Here is a 6,372-nt window from a genome sequence, read left to right as displayed (position 1 = left end):
AAAAGTTGTAGATAATGTAATTATCTTTCTAACGGTATAAAGATATTCTAAATCAGAGTCCTACAGCTCCAGATATGTTGATTTTAGTATATGTTAGTTTAGAGTTACGCGATTTAGAAAGTTAGAAGATTTTTATTCCTTAGGATTCTATTTTAAATTTGAATTTAAATTTGGATTATAATTAGAAGATTTTTATTTCTTAGGATTCTATTTTAAATTTGAATTTAAATTTGGAGAAGATTTTTATTCCTTAGGATTCTATTTTAAATTTAAATTTAAATTTGGATTATAATTAGAAGATTTTTATTCCTAGAACTCTATAAATAGAACCTAGCACCAAGCATTTTTCATTCATTCATCAAGCTAAGTTCAGAGGGTGCAAGTTGCTAGGTTATTGTGAGAGTGTAAACACTTGGGTTGGGGATTATAAGCTTAATCATTTTTAAGCTTACCAAACACTTGGGAAGTAAGGTTTATAACACATTTCGGTTCAAGGTTTAGATTGGTCATAAAGCATTCAAGGTATTCCAAAACTCTAGTTCATTTGGTATTATTTTCTTCAAGTTCTTATAGTTTTCTACTCAGCCCCTAACTTTATTATTTATTCTTGGATAGGAAATCTAAGTTCTTGAACATAAGGTTTTTGGTAAGTATATTCTTAATGGTATAGTTCTTCCATTATTTTCATCTCATTCTCTTTGGTATACTGACCCTCCCATTTATGGTTTTTAGGAGTGTTCCAAAGTCCCAAAACTGTTCTCATATCCCGGTATTTTTGGTAAGGAAAATATGATAGATCTTGTATGTTTGTATGATATGTTATGCTATGTTTACGTTATGATATGTTTATGCTATAATAAGTATATGTATAATATGTTTTGTAGTACTTGGGCATATGACTTGTTTAGATATCAAGCCCCAAGATTATGTTTTTAGTCGCTTGGACATATGACTTGCTTAGATAGCAAGCCCCAAGATTATTTTATCATTTTCATGGTTTAGAGTTATGGTTTACCCTACCTCAGATATTAGACAGGGAACCTAGATGGGTTATCATATACTACTATGTGATCTAACCTACCTCAGATATTAGACAGGGGACTTAGATGGTTTATCACATGCCATGTTAATGAGTTAATGACCATTAATATTGTAGTCCTATATGATATACGTTTTTATAGTCATATGTTTTTAGTGTATGCTTATGATTTATTATGTATGTTTTTGATATTATTATGTTTTATAGTATATGATGTAGTTTTATGCTTATGATATATGATGTATGTTTTTAGTAGGTTTTCCTTGCTAGGCATTAGGCTCATTCCTTTATTTTTAGTGTGATGCAGGAAAATGAATATGGAAGGCGGAAGGATTCTTGGTAGCTTAGCTTGTGTGTTGAGGATGGATGGAATGTGTGGACTGCGTGTCAATCGAGGATGAAGTTATTTATTTATTTTTAGTCTTTTAAATCATGTTTTTTTTCCGCATTTGGTTTTGTAAATAATTTTCTTTAGTTTACAATTATGTTTTATGTTTTAAACAATGGGTACCCATGCCATATTTTCTATTATTATGTATTTGATACAATATTTCAAGATTTAATAAAGTTAGTTATATTATTTCTTATGTATCTTTCTCAAAATAGTAATTATGTATAGTAGATCTAATGGTCCAAGGTCTTAGAAATAGTTGAGTCATTACATCTGCCTAACAACTGTGTTGTTATATTCAATTTTTGTTCATCAAAATTGGATTTAGCCATTTTACATAATACAAGGTCCCAAAAGTAATTTGTCAAAATACAAAATCCAAACAAATAACGGGACAAAAATCATGGTCCAAAAATATATAAATCCTTAATTTTTTGTGTCTAAATACACATTTAAATAATTGTATTTTTTATTACTAATATCTTTAGATAGTAATATTTTAGTGATAATATAGATATGATAATTTTTTAATAATTTTTTTTTTATTTTAGTCCCAAAATATTTTGTTCCGACTGAAAATTAGAATTTTTTGTAGTGAATAAAGAAAACAAATGGCATGAGAACGAAATAGAGATAACTTAGTAGCATATGATAATTTACCATTGTAAACTTGTGGGGATGCTTTAAGTACATACTTTCTCTCTAATAATTAATTATATATATATAAGTTGGGAGAAGCCCACTGTGCCTAACATATAGCTCCAGTGGTTATTTGAAGTTGTCCATATTCAGATTCTAGCTGTTAATGATAATAAATTGTGACTGTTTTTCAGACTTCTAGATTGACACCATTCTTGTATAATAGACTGTTTTATGACCCTAAGACTAGTAATTTATGCTTGTTATGTTTTAGAAGATACGTATGTTGTTTTTATTACATCTGAGTCAAACTATTTTATGAGAGAACGATCACCCTACTAGAAACAAATGAAATTATCTGTCCCATTCTCTGTTCCTCCAATGATCCAATGACACGTTATTTTTTAATTTAAAACTTAATTATTAAGTGTTGTTGTGCTGTTGAGAAAGAAAGGAAAAGTTCTTCTTCTTCTTCAAAAAAAAAGAAATGTTAGTTATTTGGTGGTGAGAAATACATATTTTTATTAGAGTAATGATATGAGAACCCAAAATATGTACTCAAACATTACACACGGTTACTAGGGATGTATATTTTTCCCATACGGGGACGAGGCCCCACGGGGACCCGCCCCTAATAGGGCGAGGAATCCCCATGAATGGAGAACGGGGCGGGGATGGAAATAATTTTCAATTCCTGAATGTTAAATTGGGTGGGGACGCAGATAGCACTACCTGCCCCGACGGAGTCCCGTTTAAATTTTTTATATATTTTTGTAATATTTTATATGTATTTATATCTTTCTTTGTGTGTTATTGTAGTATAATAATAGCTTTTTTAATAATTTAATTTTTATTTAGGATAATTTTTAATATTTTAAATAATAAATATTGTGAAATATTTTAATTTACATATAATTTATGACTTTTATTTTAAAATTTTAATTTAAAATTTATTGTTTAAATAAATGGCTTCCCCTCTCCAATAGGGGATTCCCCACTCTGCTCCTGACGGGGAATAAGCGAGGATGGGGGCAAGGATGAGGATTAAAAATATAAATGGGGACGGAGACGGGGGGAACACTCCCCGCCCCGTGTGCATCACGTGACATTGCTTTTTAAAACAATAGGTCTCAGTTTTAACCAACCACATTTATCTAAAGTGGGACCTACTATTTTAGAAAACAATGTTATATATTTTAGGTGCATATGTTAATCTTTTTTTAACAGATGTTTTTTTTTGTTAAATTAAAAATAATAATAAAAATAATTATATATATGAACATAATATTGAATTCAAGTTTGTATCTTTTTTTTTTCAAACAATTAACATTTCATTTAAAATAAATAGAGTGTAATACATCCAATAAAAATGCTCACCATTCACCTAGAGGGCATGCACATCCAATTCATAAGCGACCTTATTGACCATATGACATACATAAATTAGGAATTCCTCAGGAGAACTGGATAATAAACTTGTTATATCTTCTAACAAAGATCTAACTCATTACAATAAAAGAACTTGTTCGAGAAAACAGAGACTAAAGTCAAACAATCAGTCTCTATAAAATATAAAGGTAGCTCGAGCAGCAAAGCCGAATCCAAGACTAGCATCAAAGTTACAACTTCTGCTTAGATGACAAAAATACTCCCTACAAGAAACACTATAAGAATAAATAATAATAGACAAAAAATTATTGACGAAATATAAGTAACATGTCACCTCTAATAACCATAAAAGTCGCCTTTGATGTGCCGCCCCTAAGAAAATGCGCATAATGATGTACATTAGGGATGACAAATAAGTCACCCCTAATATTGTAATATCAGGGGCGACAAGTTGATATGTCAACCAAAATTTTTTCACATGTGGCATAACTTTTGGTCGATGTGTCGCCCCTGATATGTCAGCAGTCGCCTTCGATACGTTTTTGTTAGACTTTATTTATAAAAAATAATAAAATTATTTTAATAATTAATTAAAATTTAAATAATTAAAAACATATATATTAAAAATAAAAATATTATATTAAATATTCAAATTAGTTAATTAAAATAACAAATATCCATATTGTTAATATAGTGTGACAATAACTAACAATAATATAAACCTAGTTTCCTAAATCAGCTGTCTCATCCTCCATATTGTCTTCTTGTTGTGGTTGTGGTGGCTGCGATGGAGACATTGGCCAGAGATATTGGGGAGGTGATGTGGACAATCCTGCTCCATACATGTAAGGATACGACGGCTGCGACGACAGTGGAATCAGCCACGGATAAGGTGATGGTGTTGCTCCGTACATGTATAATGGAGGTGCCATAGGTTGAGACGACGCTACCCCGTACATGGAAGGATAGGCTGGAGCTAGAGGTTGAGAAAACGAAGCTCCAGAATTATTGTCACTATCAGGCATATGAGGCATCTGAACGTTTGGTGGACGAAATGAAGGTGGAAAAAATTGAGACAAGACATTAACTTGGCCAGTCAAATTCTTTAGCTTATTCTCCAAAATTTCTATATGTTTGATGAACGTTGAGGAAGATCTTGAGACTCGCTAAAGTGAGAGCGTTAGGTAGATGATGACCCCGACCCCTTCAATTTGTGGCCTACTCCTCGCTCGTGTCCATGCCTTTGGCCAAGTATTTTTTGTAGCACCTCCACCTGATCAAACTGTTGTTGAACCATCATCATTGGAAGCGGCACCTGAGTTAAGGTCTTATTTTATAATTTGTCAAGATTTTTCATAATTAGATATTTTTTTTAATTTTAAAAGTTTTTTTTCCTTTCAAATTAATGTTAAATTTATGAATAATCTTATTTTTTTAAATTTAAATTATTGATGGTTTATTTTTTTAAAAATTTATGTATTAATTGTTATGTTTATTATTACTTTGTTTTATTACTAATTATTTTGGATAATGTTTTTTTCTAATTAAATTATAATATAGGTTTATCTCATTTCTAAAGGTAATTATTAAACATATGAGTATCAAATTGATTTTTTTTAAACTTAATTGAACTCTTAATATATTTCTTAATTTAATTATTAATAATGATAAACTAAAAATTAAATAATCCCTATCATTAATTAATTTTATAATTATTTATCCTAACACTACTAAAATTACTCCTAATTGTGCCAAAATTTCGGTAGCATAACAATTATAATTTAACCTATCCAAAAAATTTAAAACCCTGCAAACGATACTTAGATAATTCCAGAATATTCAGAATGTATATATTATTAATCAAACTTAAACATGTTACACATCATATATTTTTCTACGCACATATTAATAAAACTAAACACATTACTTTCTACACACATTCACATATTAATCAAAATACTTAAAAACAACATAATAAAAATAAATAAATACCTTGATGCCACAAAATTAGAGATACCCTAGTCACAAATGTTCCAAAGAGATACTACTTCAATTTCTGCACAAACATAATATACATAGTTATAAAAAACAATATAAATAAATAAACACTAAAATGATTTATATATATATATACACACACGACACACACATTATATATATAAAATAAAAATAAACTATAACTATACATACACATGCACGACACTATGTATATATATTTATAAAAAAATGTAAAAAAATAAAAAGATATATTAAAAAATATTTACTAATAACTAAATACATATAATTATAAAATATATAAATATTTACTGTGGGTCGGGGGCGCAGGGAGGGCGAGGGTCGGGGGTGCACAGGGCAAGGGTCAGGGGCGCAGGGAGGCCGTGGTCTGTTGTTGTAACGTCCCAAATTACCTAATAAGGCTTAGGGCCTTGATTAGGGGGCCATGATGGAAATATATGGAATTATATGCGTATGTGATATATTTGTGTATAATTATGTGATTATGTGAGTTATATGATGATATAACTAGTTATGCATGTGTAGGAGTATTAAATATGCGTGTGGGCTCGTTTCTTATTAGAAGATAATTTTTTGTAATTTGGCCTGTTATGTGCATAATTGTATATATGTGCATATATGTGAGAGATCACATTATTATGTGGGTTTATTTGAGTTATTCGGCGCGAGACGATCCTAGGGAGCAAGTTAGTGGGAAAGTCACATCGGGACTCAATACCCGACTCGGGGCGAGTCAATGGATATTTTAGGTATTTAGCACAGTATCGGGTTATCGGGAAACGAGAATTAATAATTGACGATATATTTGGAGTTAGTGAGATTAGGAGGGAATACTGAGAATTTTGACCATTTTGCCATCTGGGACGTTTTTTGTACCCTGAGCCTCAGGATTAACTTA

At 30.3% G+C, this 6,372-nt stretch overlaps 1 long non-coding RNA gene across 3 annotated transcripts; it reads left to right on the top strand.

Moving 5' to 3' along the window:
- Window positions 1–372: 372 nt before the first annotated feature.
- On the top strand, window positions 373–1,558 carry LOC133783849 (uncharacterized). Of its 3 annotated transcripts, none has more exons than XR_009870983.1 (3): window positions 373–522; window positions 616–778; window positions 1,337–1,558. It is a non-coding gene; the product is annotated as an uncharacterized LOC133783849 (long non-coding RNA). The 3 variants fall into 3 exon arrangements; XR_009870984.1 differs by having other exon boundaries at window positions 373–646; window positions 733–778; window positions 1,347–1,558; XR_009870985.1 differs by having other exon boundaries at window positions 373–646; window positions 733–778.
- Window positions 1,559–6,372: the final 4,814 nt, after the last annotated feature.

This window comes from Humulus lupulus, chromosome 6, assembly GCF_963169125.1.
Source record: "Humulus lupulus chromosome 6, drHumLupu1.1, whole genome shotgun sequence".
Taxonomy (NCBI): Eukaryota; Viridiplantae; Streptophyta; class Magnoliopsida; order Rosales; family Cannabaceae; genus Humulus; species Humulus lupulus.
The sequence above is the reverse complement of the archived record's forward strand: the minus strand, read 5'-3'. Positions and strand labels throughout refer to the sequence as shown.